The sequence below is a fragment of the Canis lupus genome, chromosome 36 (assembly GCF_011100685.1).
Source record: "Canis lupus familiaris isolate Mischka breed German Shepherd chromosome 36, alternate assembly UU_Cfam_GSD_1.0, whole genome shotgun sequence".
In the NCBI taxonomy this organism is placed as follows: Eukaryota; Metazoa; Chordata; class Mammalia; order Carnivora; family Canidae; genus Canis; species Canis lupus.
Window position 1 is genome coordinate 23,119,482 of NC_049257.1, and position 18,846 is coordinate 23,138,327.

General features: G+C 41.4%; 1 protein-coding gene across 2 annotated transcripts in view; it reads right to left on the reverse strand.

The window, feature by feature from the left end:
- SESTD1 (SEC14 and spectrin domain containing 1) overlaps nucleotides 1–12,795 on the reverse strand; it is a 142,384-nt gene extending 129,589 nt beyond the window's left edge. For both annotated transcript variants that reach the window (XM_038584986.1, XM_038584987.1), the window contains exon 1: nucleotides 12,683–12,795. The gene's annotated coding sequence lies outside the window, so the exon portion shown is untranslated. The remainder of the gene's footprint in view (nucleotides 1–12,682) is intronic.
- Between the last annotated feature and the right edge of the window lie 6,051 nt (nucleotides 12,796–18,846).

Sequence of the window (18,846 nt, forward strand, 5' to 3'; positions counted from 1 at the left end):
TTGTATCTTACTACAGATGGGTAGGAAATTTCACTGAAACTGTTTGCACTGATATTTAAATAATGTGCTCTAAAAATAAATTAGAAGAATAACAATGATCAGATAGCTGTGGACAGGGAGATATTAGTTATCATACATGGAATGATTAAGGAGGGCCAGGCTCTGCGCTAAACCAGACTTATCTTGGCTCCCAACACCTGTGCTTCCCTTCACCAAGCTACATTCAATTCTTGAATGTCATGGAGAGTTAACAACCACAGTGTCCAGCATGATCCTGCACAAAAGACGTAAATTATAAAATTACCTCTCCTCTTCTATCAACATTCTTATTTCTGTAGTACCTTATCCCAGCCAAGTATTAAGGATAAAAGCAGTAATTATCTGCTTAAATGATTCACACTAAGATATAAATAACTGATAGGCTTAAATATTCTCACAATTTACAAAAGCAGGTTAATTCAAATATCATTTAAACAGAAATTGTATGTTTAAAATAGAAATAACTGTATTCCAAGTGTTGTCATCTGTTTAATTCAGGTGCCCTAAAGCATCCAATCTCCATTTCTGGTCTTGGAGTTTTAGGTATTTTTAAAGTAAATTCAATACAAAGCCCAAATTACAAAGCAGCAGTAATAGCTTCCATCTCAGCACAACTCAAAATGTCTTTCTGGTCAGCTGCCTGTCCTGCAGAGAGGAAATATTTGGAATAGAGCTTTTATTTGTCTGAGTAAAGACAATCCAAGACCTGGTGAAATTGTAAAAATCCACATTTGTCTTCTCAGCTGCCTCTAAGCTTCCCTTTCTCCTGCCTTCTCAGCCATCTACCCTCCCCCCTCCGTGCTCCCCCTAACACACACACACACACACACACACACACACAGGCACACACACGGGCATCCTTCAAGCTTCTGGCCCCCAGGAGGCAGCTGTTTTCCAGCTCACTCTATCAAAACAGAAAAGGACTTAGAGAGGACTGAGCTCAGTCTTTCAACGGACTTGTTTTGTAGTTTAGAGCACCTAGAGACATGTTCGCCTTTTAGTTGATTTGGTTTAACTGAAGGAGTAGGAGCTGTTTTTTATTCTGCTGAGTCCTTTAGAATTACTGCTCCATGCCTAGGGGAACTGGATCAAGTGAGTTCATAGGTTAAGTGAATTAAGGGCTACTTTTAAGTGAGCCCTCCACCCCTTTAACCTTACTTATTCAGAAGCCAAGAAACTCAAATTCTAAGGACCCAGATTTCATCATTCTACTTCCTTCTCCTGCTTCGATATCCCTTTCTTTCCTTCAGAATGACGGTTATTTTATATCTCCTTCTCCCCTCCAATCCCTCACAACCTGTTCTCTCTCAGGCTTCAGGCTTCTTGGAGCCTCCAGTATGTAAGGGGGAACTGTCTGGGGGAAAGGGTGTGTGTAGTTCATGAGAGTCTAGATTAAACTCATGAACCCCCAAACATGAAACTCAACTAAGGAAAAGAGCAAAGGGCCATCAATCTCACTACCGCCCCCATTCAGGTGATATAAAGTAAGATTTAGGACTTTTGTTTTTTACACCAGAGTTGGGGGTGGGAAGGGTTGGAGAGGGGCGGTATTTAAACTATAACCACTTAACAGTACACAATATATCAGGAAAAAACTACCAACTGGCAATGATCATACATATTGCAGAACACAACAGTAAAGAAAAATCTCTACAGATACATTAAGATTAATTACAGATACATCCACAACTGACTACAATATATTTTAATTTCTGCCTACTATTATGCAACATAAAAATATGAATATCATAAAAAAGGTGTCAAGTTGCAACCTTTCCTTCTAACCTATACCCCTGCAGCTTCCTTACAGCTGGCTGCAAATGTGACTCTTCTTAAAACTTTTTAAAAAACAGTTACCGGGGTGCCTGGGTGGCTCAGTCAGTTAAGCAACTGCCTTCAGCTCAGGTCATGATCTCAGAGTCCTGGGATGGAGCCCCACATCAGACTTCCTGCTGAGCAGGGAGTCTGCTTCTCCCTCCCACTCTGCCCCTCCTCAGCCCCACTCATACTCACTCGCCGACTCTCTGCTCTCTCAAATAAACAAATAAAATCTTAAAAACTTGCACACACAATTACCAAGACACCATTCTATGACACAAGAGAGGCCAGCAAATTAGTGACCCACTTCTCAGACTGTCCATCTTGCAACCATAGTACTATACAGTTCTAGTCTTTCCCAGATCCAAACTATTCCTTACCTAGTTATAATTATTTCCCCCAACAACATTTTTTATCACTTCCCAGCTGATGAATTCCAAGTTACTTCACAATAAGCAGCATCAAAATCTAAACTCTTCAATGGCTCAATAAAAAAAAGATGCTCAAATTAATTCATAATAAAAGTAGGCACCAATCAATTGGTGAAGATCAAATAATTTGGTAACATGGGTACAGAAACACAGATGTCCTTAAATATCTTTGATGGATATGCAAAATGCAACAGCCTCTAATGGAGGGCAAATCCACAGTTATCTAATGGAGGGCAAATCCACATAAATTACAAAGGCAAGTAACCATTTATAGGCATTTACTTTATGGTATACCCACCTGCCCCACCATTGTGTATGAAATAACATATACAAGATTATTCATTGCACTATTATTGTAAGGACAAAAAAAGTGAATCACAGTAAACACTTACCTGGGACTCAGAACATCAGCTGTTGTTTTAAGCACTTTACATATTTTCTCATTTAATCCTCCCAAATATCTTATAACATAGGTGCACCCCCATTTTACAGATGAAAAAACTGAGAAGCCAAGTAAAAGTAGCCCAAATGACACAGCTAATGTAGAGCAAAAATTTAAACCCAGGACTATGAGCTCCAGAGCCTGTTGTCTTAACTGATATATGAAACCATCTAAATATAGATCGATAGGAAAATAGTTCAACAATTCCCCCTCCTACTTTGAAAGTAGACTGAATTCAATGCCTCACTTCAAAAAAAAAAAAAAGTACAGGAAGGGAAAAATAGTAACGTTACATTGAAGAAAACCGGCAAACACTACCTTAACCAAGTGATCTAGGTTAACGTCACCAGTGATGTCATGGAAATATCAAGTACTCCTTCACATGACCTGATAAGAAAGCCAACTCAACTTTGTGTATTATTTCCAGAAATCCACAGCTCCATTTTAATCATGAGGAAAACACCAGAGAAACCCAAGTTAAGAGACATTCTATAGATTATCTGACCAGTACTCCTCAAAACGGTCAAAAAAAAAAAAAAAAAAAAAAGGGACTGAGACACTATCAGAGGGAGACTAAGGAGACAAGATAACTAAATGCAGTGTGATATTCTGGGTGAGATCCTGGAACAGAAAAAGGACGCTAATGGAAAAACTGGTGATATCCAAATAAAGCCCACAATTTAGTTAACAATAACGTACTGATGTTAGGTTTCTTGGTTTTGACAAATGTACCACAGTAAGATAATAACATTTGAGGAAACTGAAACTCGGTGATATATATTGGAACTCTTTGTGCTATTCTGTGCAACTTTCCTGTAAACCTAAGATTATTCCAAAGAAATAGGTTTGTTTTTTGTTATTTTTTTTTAAGATTTATTTATTAGAGAGAGAGCGTGAGAGAGAGCTGGAGGGGCTGGGAGGGCAGGAGGAGGAGCAGAGGGAGAGGGAGCAAGAGTCCTCAGCAGACTCAGAGCTGAGCCTCAACCCCAACAGGGCTCAAACACCCCTGAGATCACAACCTGAGCTAAAACCAAGATTCAGAGGCCTAACTGATTGCACCATACAGGCACCCCAGAAGGTTTATTTTTCAAAAAGAATAAAATTCTCTGTATATTGGTATGAAAAAAGTCCCTAAGAAGTGAAAAATGTAAAAGTAAATGTAAGGTGCAGAATATTGTACATAGTATGAAAAAAAGCAGTTATGTATATATAAATATTATTTGTGTAAAATGGATGGGAAAGCACATATGTATACATAAAATATTTCTGAAGATACGTAACCAGTGATAACACTGGTTAATTTTGTGGAGAACAGAACTTGAGGAGTTGAGGAACAGGAATAAAAAGAAGACTTTTTAATGCGTCCTTTGTTCTCTTTTTAACTTTGAAATATATGAATGTTATGAAAAAATAATTAACTTTTAAAATGAAAAGGTTGACAAAGACCTGAACTAATGCAAAACCACTGGAAATAACACAAGGAATTAATTAGACTTTTAAGAAGATTAAAAAAATCTAATCTCCTCCATCTATCTGTTAAGGCTATCACATTCCCTTCCTCACTTTTTCCCATCAATCTAATTTTTCCTTAATGCACTACATTTTATTCTAGATGAACCAATATGACTGCCAACCTCAACAATTCACCAAATTTTTCCTCAAATCTGCATCTCTACCAGCAAAATGTAGCTCTAAACTTAAAAAGCCACCTACCTATTGTGCTACTCAGCATCCTGTTTTTTCCTATAAAAGGAATGGCAAATACAGGCATCTGTGCCATCACCACTCCTATACCCATAACAACACGCTCAATGATCACAGTGGTCTTTCCCACTAAATCTGCACGCTGCCTCCAACTACTTCTTGATGCAGTGTTCTACAAAGCCACTGTCAATCAAAGCTGGCCCATGAATAAAACCTATTTGCCACATCTGGTCTCTGCTATATTTATCTGTTTGCCTTGATATGCTGCTCTGGAGTGGGCCACAACCCTGGCTTTGGCTTTCTAGGAGCCATCACAAAAAGGAAAACCCAGTCCACGGTCCAGGAGATAAACAGAAAAGTACTCAGAAGACGAACTATTCTATGTACTAGAGACCATAGAGTAATTTTTATAAAACAAAGAGAATACTATAGAATGAACAATATATATAAAATACACAGTTACCAGTTTTCAAAGAGTTGAGATGTTTGTGATAGTACCCACAGGAGATGCCTACAGTATCTTACCATAACCCAACATGGCAAAATTGATTTTACAAAGAGCAAGCACAAGCTTTACAAACTTGCTCTGTCCTTTTACTTGATTTCTTCCTTCAGTGTCTCCTAAAAATAAACTTTCTGAAGACAAGAACCATATTTTCTAATACTTACATAGAGCTCATGACACTCTGTATTCTGCCAAAAAGCAGCATTCAATATCAGTGAGAATAGCACATAGCACAATTCAAACCTACTCTGATAAAAATTCTCTAACCTAAACATAGGAATTCCCACTCCTACCAAACAGAATAAAAATGAAAACTGAAGCTTCAATAGACAGAATTTCTGGACCTTCTAGACTATTATTTAGGCACAATTTAATTTGTGATGTCCCAACAGCATTTTTTTTTTTTTTTTTTTTTTTTGCATATCCCTCCCTACCACTCAGCTTGCAAAAAAAAGCCCAATCAATATCACTGACTCTGATCAAATAAATGAAACTCACAGCAAAAGCTTTGGCAACCCTTATCAAAGGAAATACAATATTAGTACCTTTCAAGAACATAATCAATAGCTCTTTATAAACCAGCTGACAAAGGCAGGTTCATTTTTTAAATGACTCTGCAAGTCTGGAAGTATACAATGAATTATAATGCAGATTTTCTCTACTTCTAAGAATCTGTAGTTTCTGTAAATGTCAAACTGCCAGAGAACTGTATTTCCCAGCTCTTCCATACATACCCACTATGAAACAGGCTTATATTTCCCTGTATGACCATTACCTACCCCCTCTCCCTTACCTGGTCAAATTGGAAATGCAATGAAGCCTAATGAATTATTTAGGTAAAACGATTATGAACAACATAAGTATTAAAAAACTTAAATTACTACTCTCAAGTATAGGCATTAGGATACATTAACCATCTGTATTTGTATTTTATTAATGGAAATCATTAATAAATAAGTAGTCTCATCTTACATTGGTTGAGTTTTTTAATACATTTAGTATTTCAGTTATAGCACTATGCTCTTCATTTGGAATTCCCTGTACAAAGGGGCACACCCTATCATCCCCAAGAGAGGATAGCTGTAACAAGTTAAAGAACACGGACAGGCGTGGGGGGCGGGGGGGGGTGTCTCCAAATGGATGTCAGAAAATCCAATTCCTGAACCTTTGTTTCATTTGTTAAGATGGGAAATGATCATCTCTGACAGAATTATTCAGATGATTAAATGAGGTTAAGATTTGTAAACTGCCTATTAAATGCATACAAAATACATGCTCAACAACTGTTAGTTTTCCTGTTTTTTTTGTTTTGTTTTGTTTTTTGTTTTAATAGATAAGGAAACAGAAGCTGAGCAGACTTGTCCAAGGCCAATGGCTATTAATTGTGAAACAGGCTAAAACTCTAAGGGCTTAATGTTCGTTCCAGTACACCAAGCAGCATTAAAAATAGCAGAACCCAACACCTCATGTTTATCACAGACGGTCATAAAAGAAAAACAACCATATGAACACCTATTAGATGAACACTATACTAATCTCTTTCCTAATGCCCACCCTATAAAGTCAGTATATTTATCCCATTTTACTGAGAGAAATTAACTTGTCCAAAGTCACAAGGCTAGTGATAAGTTAGGATTAATCCAGGTGTATTCACATCACTACTTTTTCCTACTAACCTGCCTCAAAACCATGTAAGTATTTAGAAATTACTGTCTATCAAAATCAAATTCTAAATGGCCTTGAAATTTTTATAGATCCTTCTTTTTTGAAATACTTATTTATGGCCCAGGGGAGGGGGTGGCGAGGGAGAGAATCTCAAGCAGACTCCCTGCTGAGTCTGCCCACCCTTTGTAAGGCTTGTTCCCAGGACCCTGATCATGACCTGGGCAGAAACCAAGAGTCAGAGGCTTAACCAACTGAGCCACCCAGTGCCCCTAGATCCTTCTAATTAGTGGAAACCATCCCTGGCTCCACCATTCCTTCTCCTTAAATATGTTCTTGACTGGCTAAAACTATTTATGATAACTACAGTGACAAATTCACATTTGTATAGCATGTTACAGTTTAATATTATAGATCTGTAAATTTTTATTAGATACAGCTACTGAGGCTTTCCACATATGAGCTCATATCTCATTTAATACTTCCAAGACTCCTATGAGGTAGGATTATTACCATTTCACAGATAAGAAAACAAAAGTTTGAAGAGGATAAGTGACTTGTTTAAAGTAATGCAACTAATAAGCGTAGGGCTTTACTCTGGATCACTCTAAGAGAAAAGTACATATACTCCTGCACCCATTAATCCAACTAATCATTTGCTTTTCTCAACTTACTCATCAGACCTGGGGGAAGGGAAGTATGTATGTGGAAGGATTCTTTCACCAAAAATGTAATAGAAAATAAGAAGCAAAACTTGACAGAATAAAAACAGGAAAAACTTAAAAGGTTGACTCAGATCTCTTCCCTCCCCCAAGGTTATCAGGGAATATCTAATAAATTTAAATGCTTACAAGGCAGACATTTTTATACTACCCTAGAACACAGAGTGGGGGGAAAAGGAGAGGTTCCCAATTCACACTTCTACATTGGCTTAATCCTGAACACCAAAATGAGGCAATAGTAATATTGTATGTATCATTTGTGACCATAAATGCAAAAACCTTAACATATTTTAAGTTAAAAACTAAAGAAATATGTAGTGTAACCCCATTTGTAAAAGAAAAACCATTGTGAGTATATGTAAGTATAGATGGATATAGATGGATATATAAGTGCATATTTATACATACGTACACATAAATCAAAGATACAGGTGGAAATGTAAACCCTAAACTGTTAAAAATGGTTACCTGGGACAGGAATGATCTTGGGGGTGAGGGGAAAGGACAAGAAGTAAAGGGAGATTTTCAGCTTTTATTGAATATACCCACGTATTATTTGAATTCTTATAATGAACATGTATCATGTTTGCATTAAAATATACAAATGAAAAGCACAGCCTAAATACTCAATGTATCCTCCTCTACTTGTTACAATGAAAACTAATTCCTTTATTCACTCATTGGACATTAACAAACATTCAGGGTGCAGCTCCTACATACTGGCACTGAGTTTTAGTAAGTACTTGTGCGAGCCACCAGCTACTTAGAACCCTTTTTAAAAAATAAATAAATAAACTCTACCCCCAAATGGGGCTTGAATGCACCACCCCGAGATCAAGAGTCACATGCTCTACTGAGACAGCCAGATGTCCGGAGAGCCTCTTTTCAAAGATTAACTTATTTACTTGAGAGACAGAACGGGAGAGAAAGAGCATACTCTCACAAAGGGAGATGGAGAGGGATAGGGAGAGAGTCTTAAGCACCAGAGCACGGAACCCAACGCAGGGCTCGATCTCAGGACCCTGAGGATCATGACTGGAGCCGAAACCAGGAGTTGGACACTTAACTGACTGTGCCATCCAGGGGCCCCATCTAGGGCCTGATTTTTTAAATCCAGGATGGAACAACAGTTACTTCCTTCCATAAGATATGGTGTTGAATTTTAAATCAAGGACTAATTTTTATCATTTATTATTTTTTTTAAGTCATGTGTCAGAGGTAAGAAATATTTTCTTTTTCCAGAATCTGCACTACCCTTATTCTATAAAGGAGTGCCAGATAATTTTTTACTGGTCTTTTTTCAGGGGGGTAGGGTTGTTAAAAAAATTCATTTGTAGTCACAGTGCTGGACATAGCTACGTTGGACAATGGAATGCAAAGATGAATTAACATGCAGCCTCTACCTACCCTCTAAGGAGCTGATAATTTTGCACACCTATGTCTGATACAGAGTGCCACATAAAAACTGAAATATGGACCTTAGTACTCCTACTCTTCAAAATGAAACTGGCAAACTGCCCTGCTCAAAAATAAAAGTTAAGGGCGCCTAAGTGGCTCAGTTGGTTAAGCATCTGCCTTGAGCTCAGGTCATGAATCCCAGACTCCTGGGATGGAATCCGGAGTGCTCAGGCTCCCTGCTCAACAGGAGTCTACTTCTCCTTCTGTCCTCTTCCCCTGCTTGTACTCGCGCCGTCTCTCATGCTTTCTCTCTCTCTCTCAAATAAATTCTTAAAAAAAAATAAATACAGTTTAATCCAGAATTTTACTATTTATGAAAATCTGAAATTATTCAATTATCATAAGATAAAGGGAATAAATTAGTGGGAAAATAGAAAATCTGGAAGCTGCAGGGTAATATACAACACAATGTCTCAGTGAGGAGTGGGTTCTAGGATTAGCTATGCTAATGATTAGCCACCAAGAAGCTAATGTTACTAGGTTTAATCCTTCTGACTGCTCCCCTATAGGAAATACGGAAATCATATCTACCTTATTAGAATAGGAGAAAACTAAGAATTATTTCAAAAAGAATAACAAAATCTGGTAAATATGAAGCAGTATGACCACCTGCTTTTTGTTGTTTGGTTTGCTTTTTATTTTCCCCCATTTTGTCAATGATTAGCCAAGCAAATTTGCAAACACAATTTAACTTCTGTATGACTGTTGGGGTGGAGAGAATGCAGAAAGCAGAGTTAAAGACCTGAGTTTACCTCCAAACGTTCCTACTAACTCTGTAAGATTAAAAAACAGGCAAATTATTTAACCTCTTTGGACCTACGCTTCCCAGCAATAAAACAGGGATAAACCTATCTTATAGAACTATTCCAAAGATAAAATCAGAAAATACATGTGAAAACATAAAGTTAGAAACTATTATAAATTACACATTTTCCTAAAGAAAAGACCATTAAGAACGTGAAAGATATTCAATATCATTAGCCGTTGGGGGAAATGTAAATGCAAACCACAATAAGATACCACTTCATACTCACTAGGATGGCTATCATCAAAAAGACAGTATTAACAAGTACTGGAGAAAATGGAAGCCTCATACTTTGCTAATGGAAAGGTCAAATGCTACAGCAGCTATGGAAAATAGTTTGATAATTCCTCAAGAAGTTAAACAGAGTCATCATATGATCCAGCAATATCACATCTAAATATACACCCAAGAAAACTGAAAACATATCCACATGAAAACTTGTAAATGAGTGTTCATAGCAGCATTACTCATAATAGCCAGAAAGTGGAACGAACCCAAATGTCCATCAACTGATGAAAGGATAATCAAAATGTGCCATATCCATACAAAAAAGATTATTCAGCCATAAAAAGGAATGAAGTAGTGATACATACATTAATATGGATGAATCCTAAAACTACTATGCTAAGTAAAAGACACAAATGGCCACGTATTTATATGACTCTGTTTATATGAAATGTCCAGAACAGGCAAATCTCTAGAGAGAAAAGAGACCAATCGTTGCGACGTGTGTGTGTGTGTGGGGGGGGGGGGGGGGGGGGAGGAGAAAGAGTGACAGTTAATGGGTATGGGGGTTTCTTTACGGCATGATAAAATTATTCTTTAACTGGTGATGACGTTTGCACTACTTTGGAAACATACTAAAACCACTGAATTGTATGCGTATAATAAGAATGAATTCTACGGTATATGAGTTACAGCTCAACAAAAGAAAAACTGTAATGGAAATTTAAGTGTCTGCTCCTTTTCATTAGTCAATAAGCTACTTTTCTCAAGAGGCTGTTCCTGTAGCTCTTAACAGCTATGAAAGCTCTTTGAAGTTAGATGTTACACAGGTGAATGGCAGTTTTGGTAAAGTAAAACTACTAATCATGTTAGAGAAACTTTCTACGGATCAGATTAATTTGTATAATTTTATTTCTTCAAAAGAAAAGTCCCTATGAGTTGCAAGTTTGTTTTTAGGGAGTAGAAAGAGCTTCAAGAAGTCTTTATAGAGTACCCTGAAAAAAAAATGTAAAAAAAAGAAAAAAGAAAAATGGTCAGAAGGTAACAATCTTTTCTGCTTTTTTAATTAGTGGACATTTACTTTTTTAGATATGCCCGTGCCCATCGATCAACTAAAATCCAAGCACACGGAACTCTGCGATCTCTTCCACCTTCCCTGTTCCGATCTGCTGTCACTCTGCTAAATCCATCACCAGCTCCTAATGTCCACCAACTACTCTTTCCTATTATTATTCTCAGGGGTTAAAATGCTTAGCAAACTCTTTAAACGTGATTGATTCATTCCCTAATGTTGGGGAATGTATACAGCAAGGCCCAAATTTTCAGATTAAATTTAGTCTAGACTGCTTGAATAAATAAATGGCAAAATGATTTCCTGGAGCTGGGGACAGAAAAACCATCTATAGAGTCGTGTCATACTTTCTAAACCCATTTGGGAATCTTTTCATGTATTGAGTCACGGGATAAAGACAGTCACCAACTTTTGTCCACAGAAAGTATGATGTATAAAAGCTTCCTGGTTCTAGAACAAAGAAGCATTTTATTGCTCGAAGCAAAAGTAAGGTATTTTCCTTCCATTTAGTATTGTTATACTAAAATAGCAATAGCAATGAAACCAGCGAGGTAACAGCATGATCAAGGTACGTGAATAAAGAACAAATAAAGAACAAATAAATTGTTCTTTATTGCGTATTCTTCCTTGTGGGGGGAGGAAACAGTTCTTCACACCTAAGAAGCCCGAAATCATGCCAAAGAAAACCATTATGGATAAATATTTTCCAAAACGGGGATATTCTGTGTGGCAGTTTTATTTATTTATTTTTTTTTTCCTGAGTGGCAGTTTTCATTTGGGAGTTTGCCAACCTACGCCAGGACATGTCGTGGGCATACCTGGCACGGACAAAATGTGCAGAAAAAAGAGGTGATAAATATTTTCCTAAATGGAGATATTCTGAGTGGCAATTTTTTTTTTTTTCCCTGAGTGGCAGTTTTCATTTGGGAGTTTGCCAACCTACGCCAGGACGTGTCGTGGGCACACCTGGCACGGACAACATGTGCAAGAAAAGAAGTGATAAATATTTTCCCAAATGGGGACATTCTGAGAGGCAATTTTATTTTTCTTATTTTATTTTTTCCTGAGGGGCATTTTTAATTCGGGAGTTTGCCAACCTAGGTACGCCAGGCCCAGGCCGTGTGGTGGGCACACCTGGCACGGACAGACTCTGCACGCAAGAGGCTGACCCGTCCCACAGCGGCTCCGCGCCGGTCCCCTCAACGGCGCTTCCAACTTCTGGGGTGAGGTCGGCCTAGGGGACAAAGATGTCAAAGCACCGAGGACACCCTCGGCTCGTCAGAGCGGCGTCGAGGCCCGGCCGCGCCCCCGCGAGCCCGCCGGGCTGCGGCGTCTCCCCGCGGCAGCCTGCCCGACGCCCCGGGCCCCCGTCCTCCCGCCCTCGGTGACCCCTCCGCAGGCCTGAGGGAGGCGCAGCCCGCAGGCCCCGGGGAGGCGGCCACACAAAGGCGGCGGCCGCCGGCGGGGGCCCGGGCCCGGAGGGCGAGACCCGCCGCGAAACCGGGACGGACGCCCTGACCTGTTGCACCCGGCGGGTCCCCTTCACCCAGAAACGAACAAGGGCGCTGGCGGGGGGCGGCGGCGCGGGGACCGAGGCCGCCCGCGGGGCTCCCACCTCCGGCGCTTTGTCTGAGGCGGCGGGGGCGGCGGCGGGGCGCCCCTCCCTCAGCCGCGCGCCGCACGCCCGGGAGCAAGCGCCCCCCGCCCCCGCCCCCGCCCCCGCCCGCCGCCGCCCCCGGCCCCGGGCCTGCGCGCTCCTCCCGCCCGGGCCGCCTGGGCCGCGCGGCCGCCACACTCACCGGCTGGCGCTGCGGACGGCCGCCGCCTCCGGGCGCGGCGGGGAGGACGCGGGGACGCGAGCGAGGCGCCGACCGAGGCGGACGGCGAGGCGGGAGGAAGGCGGGCCGGGGGCGGGGCGGCGGCGGAGCGCGGCCCGGCCCCGCGGAGCGTCAGGCGGCGGCCCGGCGACCTCCCCGCACCCGCGGCCCGACCCCGCGCGCGCTCCAGCGGCGGCTGCGCGGCGACCCCGCCCGGCGGGGAGGGGGAGGGGGCGGGGCCTCGGCGCGAGGGGCGGGGCCTGCTGGGGGCGGGGCCTGCTGGGGGCGGGGCGAGGCGCCGGCGGCGAGCGCATCCCCCGCCCCACTCCGGGGACCCGCGAACCGCGCGTCGCCGCGGGAGACCCGGGGAGCGCTGCCCCCGAGTCCCGAACGACGCTCGGCTACTGGGCGGCTTGCCAGCCGTGGGTCTGATCTGTCCTCAGCCTCAAATACGTGGGTTACAATGCGTGGCCTCCAAGAGTTTCAAGATTCTGACACCTCCCCCCACCCCCACCCCCACCCCCACCCGAGTCTGAGAAATGAAGGCCTCTGGGGGGCGGGGGCGGGGGTGGGTAGGGAATGGGATGGATGAGGGCAGTTGGTTTCCCTTCGGGGATCTCTCCACTGGGCAGCCCCACAGTGTATTCGCACGTGGCCCTCTGATACTGGCCGCTTCCCCATCTTCAGCATCCCTAGTTATTTTTCTACCAAAAGTACCGACCTCGGAGTCCTCGCTCTTGTGATTTTATTGCGCAAATCATCTTCGTTTCCTGAACTCAGTTCCAGGGAGTCATGGGCTAAGGCACACAAGCTCGGGGCGGCCACAGGGTCCCAATCCCAGGCCTTCCCTATCGCTCACTTGAGCACCTAATTCCATTGATAAAATCTTGTCGTTCCAGCAACTAGAACCAAATCTCTCCCCCCGGTAAAGTGCTCTGATTTGAAATCCGGTGGATGAAGTCTTCCTCTTAATTCTGTGATTTCTGATCTGTTTCCACTACATCAACCTCTTTACCCCACACCCTGATTGCACGTCTCTGATTGCACGTCTGCTTCTGTCCGAGGGGACTGTCCGAGAAGGCTCCAAAACCACAGAGCATCCCTCTTTAAAATTCTCCCGGGGCTGTCCACCTGGACGACGAGGTCCAAGCTAATCACCATGGTATACAAGGCCACTTATGACCTGATCCCCAGACCTCTTCAGCGCCAGCTCTGACTCCCATCACATTTCACACACAAATGCAACAGACTGTGTCTCAGTATCTCCCTCCATTATCCCACCCGTCTGAAATCCACCCCTCATTTAACCAGGATTCCTACTATCCTTTAAGATGATAAATGCATCATTTGCTCCTTGGAATCTTTCCTGACATCCCCCTCTTTTCTCCACACCCACATGCTCACCCTATGCACTTGCACTGGATTAAATACTCTTCCCTTTATGACTTCATGGAATCTTTTCTCTCTTCCCTATGACTATCCTTACTACTTTTTTTCTTTTTTCCCATTGCTTTGCTTGGGGGGTCTTTTGTCACTAGCCTGAGTTCCTTGAAAGGATATATATTTTTGTCTCATTCATTTTTTGGTTCCCAGACACAGCACAGTGCTCAGCACCAGGAAGTTTCCCTTTAAATATTTGTTGCAGTTTGACGTCATTCATTCCAGCAAATAGATGCTGAGCATCTTCTCATCAGGAGAGAAATACAGTGCAATCCAGTCCCTGCCTTTCTTAACCTTCCACAGTATTCTGTTCTTCCTTTACTAGGTGGCATTCTCTACTTATCATTTAAAACCCTCTCCTACTATCGCACTCACGTTCTTTGCTTATTTTAATAAAGCAAGAGCATGCCAAACAATCCACTACAACAATTCCCAAACATCTCTGCCCTTCCTCTTTCCATACCCTCTAGTTCCACACTGTATTACCTAGTTAATAGATAAGGGATAGCTGCTGTAACAGAAAAAAACAAAAACAAAAAACAAAAAATAAACATTAGGTTATAAATCCAGAGAATGAAGTTTGGGCACCATTTTTTCCAATAACTACTAAATTAATGAACATAGTTCAATCACTTAAACTCACTAGGCCTCTCTTATAACATTCCTTTGGCTCTATGATTAGCCTTAATTTTTAACATTTTGTTATTAAGGTAAGCATATCCTTCTTAAATAGTGTATGTATAAATTGAGGGATGACCAAATCCTTGCAAAGTAGCTGTCCAGCATATGCTTGAACTCCAAGTGATAGGGAACTACTCACTACTTCACAACAGGATTCATCTTTGAACAGTATTTCTAGTCTTTACATTGAGCTGAAATGTGTCTCCTTATAAATTTGTAGGTAGCTATGAGTATTGGTAGGAAATACTACTGGATTTAAGTTCCAAAGTGGTGTAAACCCAGTTATATAACTTCCTAACCGTATGAACTTGGACTAGCACAAAACAACTCCAAGGATGAGTTTGTTCAGCAGTAAAAGGGGAAAACATAAATATGAATACAATGTGTATTAAAGTGCCCAGTGAATCTGAATCTAGTACCTTGTACTGAGTACAGAACAGTCCCATTACCATTCCGTACATAGCCTTTTAAATGTTTGAAGCCAGCAACCCTAGCACACGACTTCCCAAACTATGCTTCCCTCTCATGCTCCCGGCATCTCCTCCACGCATTCTCATCTAAACATACCCTACTGCCTCTTAAAATGTGGCATTTGGTACATTTGAGTCCAATAATCCAGGTATGAAGAGAGTACCAGTAAAGTACAATTGTCTACAGTTTTATGGATATTTCAAAATCCAGTTTGATACCACAATAACATTCTTCTATTATAGCACACTGTTCATAAATATCATGTTTTTGCCAACTAAAAACAAAAACATCCCCAAATCTCTTAGAAGTCTTTAACACATATATAACTATAAAAGCATTTCTCCTTCACCCTGTATTTGTGCATTTTGTTTTTGAAGACCGAATGCAGATCTTTGCCTGTGCTCCCCTTAAATATCACTTTGGAAGTTATGTACAAGGAGCCCCTGCCAAAATAGAAATTAGCGAAAGGAGAATAACATTAAAAAAAATATATTCAGTGAAGGGGACAAAAAAAATCCCAAAGACACTCTTAAGCCACAAATTCCCAAATTCCTAATTTCTCCCCTACAATTTCCCTCAGGTTTTTCATTAAAAGCCACATTTAAGTGTCATCTAAAATAACTTTTCATACTCATCTTCTTTTATTTTTATAATAAATGAAAGTTGAAAATGAGTAAGGGACAGGCGGGGCTAGGTGATCGGGCTCACGGAAATCCCCCAAATGCTAAGGTGTAAGGAAACCAGAGATAAGAGAACAAACCAGACCACCTTGCTGGAGGTGAGGGGATCTTTTTTTATGACAGTCACCTGTGACCAACAAAGAATAACCAGACCCTAAAAAGAAGCAAGCCATTAAAGACGTTATCAGTAGTCCTTACTCAAGCCAAGACAACACTAGAATGATAAGGCCACAGGTTTCTTGGCCAGTTCTAAATAAAAGACTGTCGGTGGGGCCTACATTGGCAACACTATCAGGACTCCTCTCACTCTTGAGAGCTTTTTCTGTTTCCTTGCTTAATAAACTTCTATTGCTTTACTCATTCTCCTGTGTCCATGTGTTTCCTTCTTCAACTCTGTGAGACAAGAACCTAGCTCTCCTGCTTCACAAACACCTTTTATGTGTGTGTATTTCCCACACATTATTCACTGGAACTTCTAAAGAATTCACTGAGGAAAGGCAGACCAAGGCCTCATCCCACCAAAGCTCAGCAGGCTTAGGTAATTTGCTGAACAGTCAGTCTGCACCAAAATTGGCTTCTTGGAGAAAGTGCCCCACCCACAGCCCCTGCTGGCGGGGAGGCCGCAGGCAGACCAGTTGCCTGTGTAATCCCTGAATCACTGCTGATTACTCCTGACCCATAAACAGCTGGGGCACACCCATTCAAAAATGACCTAGAGGAGAAAAAAAAATCAACCCAAAAAAGCTGGTCCAATCAGACCAACTAAATCCAAAAGGAGACACAGAGGGTGCCCACTGGTGAGTAGGGTCCTGCCAGAGCAATGTCAGCCAATGACTAAACACAAAACATTAGGGCACCTGGGTGGCTCAGTGGTTGAGTGTCTGCCTTCAGCTCAGGGAGTGATCCGGGGTCCTGGGATCGAGTCCCGCCTCCGGCTCCCCACAGGGAGCCTGCTTCTCCCTTTGCCTGTGTTTCTGCCTCTCTGTGTGGGTCTCTCATGAATAAATAAATAAAATCTTTAAGAAATAAAATAAACAGAAAACATCTATTCACTACACATTCAACTCATGTATCCAACAAATATTTATTAAACGTCTCCAGTCTAGATGCCAGGTATACAGTATGGACAAATTATATAAAAATTCTGCCTCTTAGATCTTGCAATCTGGTGGATGGGACAGGCAATACACACAATAAATAAATCAAAGAGTATATTAGAAAGTGATAAGTGTTGGATAAAACAGGAAAGGGGACTAGGACATGTAAAGGGTAGGGTATCACTCTTAATCATGGGAATAGGAAAGGCTTCACTGAGACTGTAGTATTTGAGCTAAAGCTTAAAGGAGATGAAGCACTGACCCTGTGGTAAAGAAGACATATATAGGTGAAGCTGAGGGAACCAACTGGTAGTGGGCTGATCACGAAGCAGACAATGAAAGAATAGCAAAATCAGGCAATGCATAGAGCAAGGCATTCAAAATCCTTGTGGAAGATTTTTTTTTTTTTTTGAGATTTTATTTATTTGAGAGAGAGCAAGAAGAGAAAGGGCACGAGCAGGGACAGAGAGAGAGGGGGAGAGGGGCAAACTGTCTCACTGCTTAGCAGGGACCCCTACGTAGGATTCCATCCCAGGACTCAGGAGATCATGACCTGAGCTGAAGGTAGATGCTTAACTGACTGAACCACCCAGGTGCCCCTGGGGAGTATTTTAAAAAACTGAGGGTGGCTAGAGGGGAGGTGGGTAGGGGGAAGGGATAATTGGGTGATGGGCATTAAGGGAGGGCACTTCATGCAATGAGCACTGATGTTATAAGCGACAGATGAATCACTAAATTCTACCTCTAAAACTAATTTGTAAAAATACAGATTGTGTGAAAACTAAAAACAAAAACAAAAACAAAATCTAAAACAAAACAACACAAAAAAAGCCCAAAAACAAAACAAAAATATACAGATTGTGTGGGTTGCCTGGCTGGCTTAGTCCATAGAGCATGTGACTCTTGATCCCTGGATGTTAATTCGAGCCCCACATGTGGTGTAGAATCTATTTTTTAAAAAAATATGGATAGTGATAGAGAGAGGGAGACACCATCAGCAAAGTCTTTGGTCTAGTCCATATGGGGCAGTGTCCTGATCACTTTGTTGTTAAAAAGAATCCACCCCACCGGGGTCCTGCTCGCTGGTGCTCTCTCTCTCTCTCTCTCTCTCTCTCTCTCTCTCTCTCTCTGTCTCAAATAAGTAAATAAAATCTTAAAAAATAAATAAATAAAACACTTCCCACATGATTGGGATGTTTAGCAGAATGGGAACCCATGCTCAAAAGAAATGTCTACCAACCAATGCCTTGGGTTCTGAACACTTCAAATTCTCTTCCAGAAAACCCAAAGCAGTGTGCGTCCCTTTTCTCCTAGGAAGCTTCCTTGTTCAGCTTTTCTGGTATTCCTGGGAAAGCTGATATCCATGGATGAGATTGCAGTTATTCTAATTTGCATATGTGTTCTTTACAAAACCAAAAGAACAAGAACCAAATCCCAAACCTATTCCCTGAGGGCACCTGTTTGGGTTTCTGTATCTTGTAATCCAAAATTGCCCAACATATTACCACAGTCACAAAGCTAAGAGATGGTGGTGCTGGAACCGTAGCACTGGGTTACTATGCTTCATGCTGCAACTCTTACCTTTAGGGGCAGAACAAAAATGGAAATCTGGGGGTATTTCTTTAACATTTCAATATCAGCATTTGAAAAATTGCCAAAATATTGTATTTTAAAATCTGAAGGTGTATAACATTTGTTTTAGGAATGTATATTTAATATATTATTGAATTTTTAAGAAAAATATCTAATAATTTTATTTCAAAAATACTGAGTATTC